The sequence below is a fragment of the Montipora capricornis genome, chromosome 2 (assembly GCF_036669925.1).
Source record: "Montipora capricornis isolate CH-2021 chromosome 2, ASM3666992v2, whole genome shotgun sequence".
Classification (NCBI taxonomy): domain Eukaryota; kingdom Metazoa; phylum Cnidaria; class Anthozoa; order Scleractinia; family Acroporidae; genus Montipora; species Montipora capricornis.
In genome coordinates, this window is record NC_090884.1 from 18,261,418 (window position 1) to 18,274,162 (window position 12,745).

Consider the following 12,745-nt stretch of genomic DNA (forward strand, 5'->3'; position numbering starts at 1 on the left):
GTTCCGCGTGTTTCTTCACGTCAGACGATGTGGAATTGTTTTTTCGACATGAATGCGTCGGCAATTCAGAAAATGCCGCCCCTGCCATGGGTAAGTCGAAGACAGAGCTTCATGACTTTACTCTTTTAATGCACACACTTCTTGAACGTGTAGAAAGTAACAATTTCCCGCCATTTGTGTAAATGAGTATGAAACGAAACTTGTCTTTAATTAAATAGGTACTGTGGAAGATCCATTTCAGCAAGCCTCAACGTCATTTGCTGAAGAGAGTGCTAAGGCCACACTGCAGAAGTGGGAAGACCGCTTCGTTCGTAGGAATGGAACGAGATAGTTCCAGTCAAGTGGAAAATACCGTTCCATTCGACATATGGACATTTCGGTAATTCAAACCGGAAATTTTGGTCTAATGGACGCGCCCCCTAAGTTGCGGCTGGTCACGTGGCATTCCTTGACGTGGGGTAGGACGGTTTTCGTTATATTTTGATCCCCGTAACTCGTATTCGGTATTTTGTAAATAAATAAATAAATAAATAAATAAATAATCTTTACCATACGGTTGCAAAAATGCTTTACTTAATTATACTTGAACACGGCTGTCACGCTTTGCACGGTATATTTTAAGTGGCCGGAAACTGGGCAGCGTACTGTACCGGTCTGAGTTCGTACCGTTCTCCTGTAAATGACAACAAATCTCAGACCGGTCCAGAAATTTCAAGCCTGTATGCTTTTGGGTCAGCTATTTATTTATTAGACAACACATATCATTTCGTTCCGAAACCAGGCACCAAGCATTTTGTCCCGGTTTCATGTAAACGGCTGCAAAAATTGCATTCCGGTACAAGTTCATTCATGACCCGTCTGAGTTCGTCCCGGTCTCATGTAAATACCCCATATATATTTAGAGAGACTAACACGTGATAGCTTATTCGATGATCCTGCAGCCCTCATAACATATCATAAATCTTGAAAAGAAATGACCATATTGAAATACCACTAATCAATCAAAGGTTTGCGGTGGGCGTATGGAAAAGGAGGAATCCGGAATCGGAAATGTCTTTAAAATAGTCCACTGACGTAACCGCCGAAAAATAGTGAGAAAATCACCGTAGTTTTCCATACACCTGTGAAATGTGATCAGGAGTGGAAAATTACTGCACGATCGATTGTAGGAAAACCTCGTGTCCTCACGTGTAAAAGGAAGGGTATTGAATTTTACAGTTTCTGTTAATAATAATAATAATAATAATAGTAATAATAATAATAATAATAATAATAATAATAATAATAATAATAACAGTAACAACAACAACAACAAAACGTGGAAGGTGAAAACCATGAGCAGATTAGAGAGAAAGTATAATCTCAGTACCAAAGGAAATTTTGTGGTCAAAGAAGAATTAAAGCAGCGGCTTGTGACGAAAGCAAATAAGATCAAGAGTATACACCGACAGAGTCGAGCAATACAGACAGAATAGACTGTTCGGTTTCGACCAAAGTAAGTTTTATGCCGAGCCGGATAAAGAACCTTCAGATGAGTATATACCCCCAAACCCCCATGATGCTAAAGACTTCTGGAGTGGAATCTGGAGTAATGAGAGTGGGCACAGGAAAGATGCAGAATGGCTGAAGGAGTTGAGAAGTGAAACTGTTGTAAATTGCCACGATGATATGAGGATAGATATCGATAAGCTGAAGGCAGCCTTGAAGAAAATGCCAAATTGGAAGGCCCCTGGGCCAGATCTGGTACAGGGGTTCTGGCTGAAGAACATGAAGAGCATGCACACAAGGCTAGTAGATCAACGGAATGTGTCTGGAGATAGGGGAAGTTCCCGAATGGATGACAAAAGGGAGAACACTCCTGTTTGTCAAAGATACGAGCTCATTAAATGATGCTAGTAACTACAGACCGATTACGTGTTTGCCACTAATGTGGAAGTTACTTACTGGAATGATATCAGAGGATGTGTACTGGTTCTTGGATGAGATGGACCTCCTCCCGGAGGAGCAAAAGGCGCACGGAAAGGGTCGAGAGGAACTCACGACCTTCTGTTTATTGACAAAATGATCCTGCAGAGTTCTAGAAATGGGAAGAAGAACCTGTGACATGCTGCCACACTCATGGATTAAGGAGTGTCTAGATTTCTTTGGGGTCGCATCGAACGTGAAGAACCTGCTCTTCAAGAGCATGGAGCAGTGGAGGACGGAGCTGCACTCCATGTCAACACCTATCGGGGAAGTCAAGATCAATAGAGGTATCTTCCAAGGAGATGCGTTATCTCCTTTGCTATTTGTGATCTCACTCATTCCGTTAAGCGTGCTCCTAAGAAAGACCAGGTATGGATGCGATCTCAATGGAGAAAAGGTGAACCATTTACTGTATATGGATGACCTTAAACTCTATGCGAAGTCTGAGATAGGCCTGGAATCTCTAGTCAATACTGTCCGGATTTTCAGTGTTTTCAAAGTGCACCAAGCTCGTTGTTAGGAGAGGGAAGGTGTCTGAGGCTGAGGGTATTAAGTTGCCAGACGGAAGGGAGATCAGGAACCTGAAAGAGGGAATTAGCTACAAATACCTTGGCATTTTAGAGGTAGATGAGTTTCAGCGGGATAAAAATGAAAAAGAACCTGACCAAGGAATATCTCAGGAGAGTCCGAAAATTGTTACAGTCTAAACTTGATGGGGGACATCTCATTTCTGGGATCAACACTTGGGCAGTCTCTGTGATGAAGTATTCAGCGAGTTTTATCAGCTAGACCCGAGAAGAGCTAAGGGTACTAGACCGGAGAAAAAGGAAATATCTCAAGATGTATAATGCTCTCCACCCCAGAGATAGTGTAGCAAGACTGTACTTACCGAGAAAGAGTGGTGGCAGAGGATTAATATCTATCGAGGACTGCGTGGACCAGGCCTCAATCGGGCTTGCAAATTATATGGCAGAAAGCAATGAGAGATTACTCACCGCGGCCCGAAGGGGTACCAGCACCCGTCAAGAGGACAGTAAGGAGTTTAAGAAGAGGACGCGGGAAGAATGGATGAAAGAAGTAAGGGAAAACTAACAAACTCGACCAACATATGACGTCGGATCTGAGAATCGAACCCAGGCCTCATTGGTGGGAGGTGAGTGCTCTCACCACTGCGCCATCCCTGCCAGTTGTTCCATGTATCGTAGAACTCCCAAGTTAGTTTTAAAATGAACAAAAATATAGGTAATCTGGTGGTATTTATGAATAAAAACTTCATCTGAAAACCTAAATCTCCCGGTGGTTAAGTCGAAACGTCCACATCAACTCGATCAAGGGCATAGATAATCATTTGCACATGATGATGGCGACAACTTCATCATCGCTCATCATCGTTCATCGCTGAGGCTTTTTAATGGCGAAGCACAGTCTTGCCCAGTGTCCCAACCACATGACAAAAATACTGGTGATGTTTAGTTTCCCTTTGGGTGAACTCAACTCTGGGAACCCCAGAACGATCTGTTTATTCGATCAACGTAGAATTAGAAGGTTTCTCTAGTTCGCTTTATTGTCTGACCGCTCGCATGTGTACCTAAAAAGAGCAAGGAATCAGCAATTTGCATGAAAAATTTGTATATGAACCAAAAAAGACAGTTAAAACTTTATCTTAGACTTAAAGGTATTCAGTTGGCATTTTTGCTCGTTCCCACGCTATGAAAATGAAGCGGAAATTAACTTGTCAATCATCTGTAACTCTCTGCCAAGGAAATAATTGTAAGGCTTTGCAGAATGTTGAATTCCACTTATTTATTGTAGCTCTTTTCATTGAAATATATTCAGAGAATATTTTGACCGACCTCCATCCTTTCGTTTTTTAATTTTTCCTGTAATTCTGCATTCAGGATTCCCGTTACCGATTCCGGAATACGACCTTTCCATACGGTCGCAACTAGCTTTCAACCACCCATTCTGAATAAATCATCAAAGCTTGTTGGAAATTCGGCAGGGCAGGGCAGGGCAGGGCAGGGCAGGACAGCTTAAGTCTCTGTTACGACCCTGTAAGTGCGTTTTTCTGTGGGTTTGTTTCACTCAGTGTCGTTTTTATTTTATTTTCTCGATTGTCATTTTGTTGATTTTCTATTGTTTGTAGTCACACCGTCGCTGTAATAAAGATCTTACGCGTTTGAAGTTATCCCAAGTCAATCGTTCCTGTGAAAAAGCTACAGTCTGCTTACCATGCGACCAGTCCGGCCTGCTCATTGTTACTATTAATTAGTCCATTTTCCGTGCTCTTTCTTCTCTCCGTTTTCGCCGTTTTCTCTACCATCATTCAGCCTGTTCCCTCGCGCTCGTTCTTATTCTTTCTTCCGCTGCTCGTCATTATAATTTCGTCTCTTTATTTTCGGGCTTTGCTTGTTCGTTGTTCTCGTTGTTCTCTCATTGTTGGTCGCTGATATTTCGCCTGTTTTCTGTCAGTCGTTCTCCTTCTCTTCTTTCCTCGTAGTACGACATATTATTTTAAAAAACCACCAAGCTTGTTTTTTGTGGTCTTATTTCTGTGTGTCAAATTTTTGTCAAATGCAGTACACTGGCCACACAAACTTCGCTCCAAAAAACGCGGGTTCCAGCAGTCGGACATTTTGCGTATTGGCTTACATGAACGAACGGATGGGTCTACCATGGCCATATTTTCTTTTGATATTAGGGAGCTTAAGATCGACGACGACGACGTCGACGAAAACGCCACAAAACAGTGATATCATTGGTTAAATAAGCATAAATAATCGTTCTCCACGTGCGGCACGGATTTTAGCTCAAAATTTTGCGGTTCTCTGCATGACGACGACTTGAAATCACCAAATTTGAGGTTGTGATGACAACGTGACCATGCAACAGAGAATCTTTCATTTCCTATTTTTACTCTGAAACCACACATACCAATTTATTTTTAGGATACTTCGCCCACATTGTGCGACGTGAACGAGATGTAATAATCGCGAAAGACTTATACTGAGGCAAAGTTCTATTTTGTGGTGACGTTTTCGTCGACGTCGCCGTCGTAGATCTTAAGGTCCCTATTTTCTTAACCACGGTGCTCCGCGCGTGCACCTTCGGCGCTCCGTTATCATGATACTTTTGGAAATCCAAACCGAGAGAAAATCCTTTAGGGAGAAATACGATTATGTAGAACACACAGGATTGGCATGGGATCTCACAAAAATTGAAATTCGTGGTTACACAATTCCTATATTCCAAAACTTGAGGCTGGTGAGACAATTCCCGCTTTCCCCCTCCCTCCATTACAATGTTAATTTTTCACTGTGTCAGACGTCGAGAGTAGTTCATCGATCGCACGAATGTTTTAACATTGTCTGGGGGGGAAGGGGGGACGCGAAAAAGGCAGCGAAAGAAGAGCCCGCGTTGCTCATATAAAGATGGAAGCATGAACAGTAAATTCCCTATAATTCGGCCAAATTTGTGGCATTTACGTGGGACTTACTGGCCCTAAGGGAGCCCCACATAAATGCCACACATTAAGTGATCAATCAGCCATGTTGCCAGCATGGTTGTTCCGATATTGTAGTGATCAGGGGGACGTGGGTTCAAATCCCGCGCGGGGCAATTACAGTTTCCCGAATTTCCTCAGAAGTTGTCCAATGTTGAGTTTCCCGTAACTTTCTCTCAATTTCTTCTCAACTTGGACTGTGAATCCATTTGCGATCCTCCTGGGGGTGATACGTTGTTGGCTCAAGGGATCTACGACGTTTATCTTGTTTTGGATTTCCAATTGGTATGAGTGGTTTTACGCGAAACGGTGGTGAAAGTTCTTCTTCACTCCTTAACAGTGATGCGTTTGGAGTATAGGTTATTAAAATATTATTCCATAATAATTACAATGGGTTTAAAAGCATAGACGAAGTTAAGAATTCTCCATTTTCGAATTCCCCATAATACACTTTGTTTGCCCCCCAAATTTTGCACAAACTATTGTTTTCAAATGCTCTTGGGGACACTGCATATTGAAAACAATGCTTTATGCAAAATTTGGGGGGCAAACAAAGTGCATTATGGGGAATTCGTAAACAGAGAATAAGAAAGGTTTGCAAATTGAGAATAGAACAGTACCGGGTTACAGAAGCCACAAAAAAAATACAAGAAATGGTAAACGATTATCAACAATACCTATAATACTAATTGATTATCAAATTATAAACAATTCGTGAATTCGTAATTCACTCACTCTTTCTAGTTACAAGCATAAACTGAGAGATTATTTTCAAACATTATAAGTTTAAACTAAGTTTAACGCAAATTCTTTTTTCTCCCTTTAAACTCTTCTTTTATCACTTTTTGCACTCTATCATTATTGTTATGTTTATTTTGCTTTATGTGCAGTAAAAATTCTTTTTATGTTGTCAGTAATAGTTTGCCTTTTTTTCTGTAAATTTTGTTCTTATTAATTTTTTTTTTTTTATTCTCATTGTAACTTAGCAGCACATTGTAACTCTCTGACCTACGCCGTATAAGCCTCTGGCTTTGGCATCTTACTATCGTTAACTTGTGCTTTGTGAACTTATTTACCAATTAAAAAAATTAAAACATTATAGGTAGCTTTTGTTATGAGACGAAATAAAAAGGTTCGCTTAAACGCTCAGTTGTACACTAGTTTAGAAACTCCTCTTGTTTGGATTTCGAATACAGTATTGGTATGAATACAGTATGGTGTGAGAGAGGGCCATGCGCTCTTATTTTCGCCATTGTTCTGCGCGAAGGTCACCAGGCCTGGGGCCCGTTTCTCGAAAGTCCCGATAACTTTAAGGGCCCGAAAAGCCATTTGTGAAACTGCCAACCGCTTGGTTTGGAAAGCTGATCTTTTAATCTTTTAACAGGTTTTCAAGGAAACAAAAAGAAAAAGGAATCCAAAGTTTGACGACTTAAATCGTCTCCGTTCTTGAGATACAAAGGGAATTGTGACACCAGAAAATGACCCGAAACGTTTCGGGACTTTCGAGAACACTGAAACTCAGACCCCGGTCTCTATAATGTTGTGCAACCATCTGACTGTAAGGCCTCGGTAAACGATTGACCAATCGTTAATCATTATCAATGCCACGCTTAACGAGCAAATGTTGTTGAGCCCAGGGTTACGAGAAATTACCACCACTAATTGGCAGCTGTAGTTTGGAACGTCTTGTTGATTAAAACGACGATAGCATAACAGAAATCAAATATTTGAACACGGAGCATTTTGAAGACCTTGTACACCTGTCGGACAAATAGACACAGCCAATATCAAATTTAAGAGGATTTTTATATTTCATGTAAAGATATAGAGGGTAAAAAACATAAAATAATCATGAGAAAAAATTACCATGCCCAGTCTCCTGGCGACCTCGAAACCTACGATTTTTGTACAAGAGCGACCCTCCTTTCTCATCCAAAAGATAAGGAGACTGAAATGTTGTTCTAGCATCTATTTAAATTGATATTAAATAAAGGCATTTCCTTGCTTCGGGCGGAACACACGCATCACGCACTTCGTCCGTGTAGCAGCTCTCGTAACCTGCTATTTTCTGGTATTTTAAGCAGTTTCTATTCGGCCGCGGTTTTAAGTCTAAGCGAGAGCCCCGGTCTAAGTCATTGTTTCAATAGACCAATTTCCTATTCTCAGAGTTGGACTGGAACTAGCTTGCAATGGAAGCTAAATCGGGGGAATTTGCATTTGAAAAGATTCCCCGGCATTAGCCTCCATGGATTGCAAGCTCAAGCTATGTTGATATTTATGGGTTGGGGTGCAAAAACCAACCGGTAAATGCAACATTGATTAAAGGGAGGAGGAGGAGGTTGGAGGGAGGAGGAGGGGTACGTTATTAACAGCTTTGATGCGCTTCACTTGTTGTTCAAGCAAAGTGTTACAACTATTTATGACCGAGATTGTAGTTCCAGTCCAATACTGAGAATACGAATACCGTCCATTGTTTAGTCTTTTGCCTTTGGCTACGGTAGCGATCCAACGACAGTATGCGTTACGAGAGCTGCTACATCACCCGTATTTTTTTGCCACCTGGTCTTTTTCACATGAAATAGACCTTTTCGCCTTGTGCATTTTGTTTTCCCAATACAGATCATGTGATAATACTCAGGAGGTTTGGTCTTTTGTTTTGTTCATTAAAATGAGGGCATGCAAGCATGAATATACCTACATGCACTCTTCTTAATGAACAAAACAAAGGACCAAACCTCCTGAGTATTATCACATGATCTGTATTGGGAAAACAAAATGTACAAGCGGAAAAGGTTCATTCTGTTTTCGAGGGTTGATATTTATTTCGAGTCTTCCCGCGGGACACGGGAAATGAAAAAATATATGTTTATCTTGAGGAAGAAGACGATACGCCACCGGCGAAATTTTACCATGATCTACCATAATATGCATCCCTGGTAACCCTTTGCTCGGGTAACCGGAGCTTAGTTTTAATTGCGTAAACCATTACTCCCAAACACGAGAAAAAGACAAGCGTTTTTTTAATCCTTCACTATAATAATTAAATCAAACGCTTAACAGTGATGCTTGACGAAAGTTTCGAACAGGCATTCGCTATACAAAAGAGGCAAATTTGTGTTAAACGATAAAAAATTGTAGCTACTTCATGGCAGTTTACTCTTTAGTATAGTTGCGATCAGAGTGTGTCTTCTCCTAAGGTCATGAATTTGGTTTGGATTGGAACAGGTGTCGAGAAAGGTGTTTGGTACACTAGGCCAACTAAGTTTGCCATTAGGAATGTTTTAATTATTATTTGGTGTCATTACGGTTATTTGTGGTTCACTCGGTGGTTCACTCGGTGGTGTTTTGTCAGATTGTTTAGTCAGATTAGGAACATATAAAAAGAGCTGTATACCTAACAAATAGAGAGTGGAGCAAGGACTAGTCGAAGATCGACCCGAGAAGACCAATAAAGATCAGAAACAACCAGAGTGTTGAAGAGTCTTTTCTTCCCCCGAAAGATTTTCCTTCAACAAGCTGGTGGAGAATCCGGGTACCTCTCGACAAGCCGAGTCCAACAAAAGGAACAAAAGAACTAGCTCCAGCAACACATTGCCGACCGCCCTGACCGGTCGTAAAGAAAGAAAAGAAAAAGAAGGACCAAAAGGCCTGAGCAAAGTCAGGAAAGCAGTACAAAAAAAAAAAAAAAAAATAAATCAAAGGAAGAAAAACATAAGAGGAAAGAGGAGAAGAAGACGAGGGACTAGAGGAAACTAGAGCAGGAGACCCTACCAGATTATCAGCCGCACACGTGGAAAAGCTGTTGCAGCGCCCACCAAAGATAAGATCAAGTAAGAGGAAGAAGACACACTCTGATCGCAACTATACTAAAGAGTAAACTGCCATGAAGTAGCTACAATTTTTTATCGTTTAACATTTGGCAGTTGCTATCCTTAAGTAAGAGCTCGGAAATTAAATTTATTTCCATAGCGGATACTTAGAAGTTGTTTTATCCTATCGAGTAGCTTAAAGAACCTTTAATTTTGTGGCCTGTCGGCAGATGAAGGTTCCCTGTCATCTGTCATTTTATGTGTTGATAAACATTTATCAATTAGTTTTGAGGAAGATGACTTCGACGGGCAAATATGCTCCATCGAGTTACAATGATTAGCAGGTATTGAATGAACAAAGAAACTACATAGAGGATACAGACTTAACATTATTTTTGTAACCCGCTGTTTTCAACTCTCCATCGAAGCCGCCAGAATATCACTTAACTCTCATTCTGAACGATAATTTGCCGATTGGAAGGGTCCACATTTTTCTCCAATCGAACATTGATTAAAGATGCTAGCTTGCAAGAAAAGCGCTTTTTCATATATCGAGTAGAAACTCAAATCAAGCGAGGGAAAAGTGATAAATAACCACGGTGAGTTTGCATTAATATCTCCTTCAAGGGTACACTTTATTTTCACTGTACGGTCGGAGAAGTTTATTACAATGTTTATTTTAGTTTGCTTTTGAAACCATTACGTTTCGTTTCCTTGAGCATTAGAAGTCTTGACATTAGACTGACATTGTCTGCGAGACACTATTTCAGTTTGAAGGACTGACTGTAACACGTTGATGTAGTGTCTGTAGAAATGACAGGGGCACCCAACGTCAAATTTCGGAAAACATCTGTTCGGAAGACGATTTGAGATTTAGAATTTTCTGAAAATTTGTTGTAAAATTCCTTGCTTGCCTGCCTGTCCTAGGATTTTCGAACATCTAAAACATGGTATATTTGCCCATTTTTAACGGATTTTTATCCTAATAAGGTCACCTAGAATTTTAGGGAGACTTTTTTCTGGCTGAAATTTTCGAAAAGGTAAGGTTTGATCCCTATAATTTTCGGATCACTAGACTTTCAGCTAGGGAATCCGAACAGATGAAAAACTTAGAGGGGATAAAAATATGCTCATATCTACCATTTAAATACTAACATACGTTTAACAATGCGATTTTTTAGGTCGTTTTGTACTATATTCTCGTTGGGTGCCCCTGAAATGAAATATTGTCGGTGATTTTAAAGAAAAAAGCCTCTGAGTCAGAATTCACTGTAATGGTGTGAGATCTTTTAGCAGTTCAGGATAACTGAGATGGAGATCAAGCGCCTTTGGGAAATGGCTCTTGCATATCCTCCGGATGGATCAAAATCGATCCTCAATCAGCTATGAGATCGGTGGACACCATTTGGGTAAAGAAAGCCTGAAAGCAAAGCCAAACCAACCAGGGAGAGATCCGTAGACTGAACTTGTTTTGAAAAGATCTACAACTCTCACGGGCGAAGAACTACTGTCTGTTACAGGCTGCCAACGACTAACTATGGAAGAACGTCATATAAGCATATATAAGTAAGGGGACAGCTATTCTTAAGCCGATGATACACGGTTCAACATCTTGCAACATTTGTTGCTCAACAAATGTAACGTTGAATAATGTTGCACAAAGGTGTCGAAGGGAATAGAGCTGGTCTCTATTTTCGTTCAACATCGTTCAACAACATTCAACGTGTTGAATGGCATATTTCAACATTCAACATGGCGCGACACACTGTTCAACATTTGTTGAACAAGAGCTGCAACATTTGTTGATCAACTAATGTTGAACCGTGTATCATCGGCTTTGTTCCAAACGTCGTGCCACTGCCGTGCCGAACTCAAATGAATTTGGCTTGGCAGTGGCACGACGATGGCACGGCAGCGGTTTCAAACGTCGAACCTAATACAGTCGCGCCAAACAAACCATCCATCCAGCGTAATAGTATGCAAATAATCCAAAATACATTAAATTAATATATGAATTGAGTTCGGCGCAACAATAGCACGCCGTTTGAAACCAAGTGGTGCTACTGCCGTGCTAAGTAGTCGTGCCAAACCTACGTCAGCCGTGCCGCGCATAATGGTTTCAAACGGCGTGCTACTGCCGTGCTTAAATCGAAATGACAATTTCATTTGAGTTCGGCACGGCAGTAGCACGACGTTTGGAACAGTAAGTTATTTTCATAGAGTTATATCGTAGCCGTTAGAGTTAAGTTTCCAAAATCCTGAATTCAAGAATTTAGAAGCCAACAGTCATAAAAGCTAACCTTAGGCCTAAAAACGTTTGTTTAGGCCTAATTAGGCCTAGGGTTAGCTTTTATGCATGTTTAGGATACTTTTTGTATTTCTAACTCAAATGTCATAACTCTGTCATAACTCTGCTAGTCAACCTCTATAAGTAGGGTGGCTTGTAATAACGGTAGTAGCCAAAACGCGGGGCCGGGGCCGGGGTCGGGGTCGGTGTCTGGGTCGGGGTGCCTTTTCTTTTTCCCATTTTTTTGTTTCAATTTTTGTAGTTATTTTCTTGTACTGTTGTTTTCGAATGACCGGCATCTGTCCTTCATTTATGGTGAAAATTAGTCAAAAACATTGAGGAATTTACGGAAGCTACGAAAGTTCTTAAGGGACATCTTGATTTTTTTTTTTGTGTGTCTGTTTTAAAATCGAAGTTGCTTTTTGCGAGCATCTGACTTAGGTAGTCTTTCCGAAAATCGGAGTTTGTTTCAAATTAAGATAATATAAGCCAACTGCCAGAAACACTGAAGACTCACTGATCTCCACACTTTAAAACAGCATTGTAATGTTTACTTCTTGAGAACAAAAAAACAAAAACAGAATCGCAGTTCCCCGATGATCGTCACTCAACGTTCTTATTTGCTCGTTTGCTCGTGTTGATGTAATGTTGTTGTCTGTCTTTACTACAACGGTTTGTAGTAAAGCCAGAGTCGCACGGGAACTTGCTAGTCAATTCTATTCGGACGTCAAGGGATCGCATCCCATATCACTATAAAAAACACAACAACATTGAAAACAATTTTGCGAAAACAAGCAAATGAGAACGTTGTGTGACCACTATCGAGGAACTGTGGCTATGGTCTGTTTCGTTTTAATTGTATTGCGGAGGTTTTTAAGAAGTAAACATTAAAATGTGGTTTTAAAATGTGGAGCTCAGCGAGTCTTCAGTGTCTCTAGGAGTTAACGTATATTCCCCACAAAAATTCCAATTTCAGTCTGCAGAGTCTGAAATTCTCTTAAGCAAAAAACCTAAAAATCGAGTTTTACCCAATTTTTCACCTGATTTTACATACAATAGGCAGATTTGGTCGTTTTAGGCTGAAAAGTGGATTTTTCAGCAAAAAATCTTGTTACTTTCTTAACCCTTTGGCTACTAGAGATTTGGCCGAAAAACACGTTTTGAAGCTAGTTGAGGGGTTTT

The 12,745-nt window shown here is 40.5% G+C and overlaps 1 protein-coding gene across 4 annotated transcripts in view; it reads left to right on the forward strand.

Moving 5' to 3' along the window:
* Positions 1-244: 244 nt before the first annotated feature.
* Positions 245-12,745, forward strand: part of LOC138038989 (atrial natriuretic peptide receptor 1-like) — a 94,222-nt gene continuing 81,721 nt past the window's right edge. Inside the window, exon 1 of one of the 4 annotated variants that reach the window (XM_068885117.1) lies at positions 245-458. The gene's annotated coding sequence lies outside the window, so the exon portion shown is untranslated. Of the gene's footprint in view, positions 459-10,169; positions 10,317-10,730; positions 10,843-12,578 lie in introns of those variants that run through there. The other 3 variants (XM_068885115.1, XM_068885114.1, XM_068885116.1) reach the window with 3 other exon arrangements.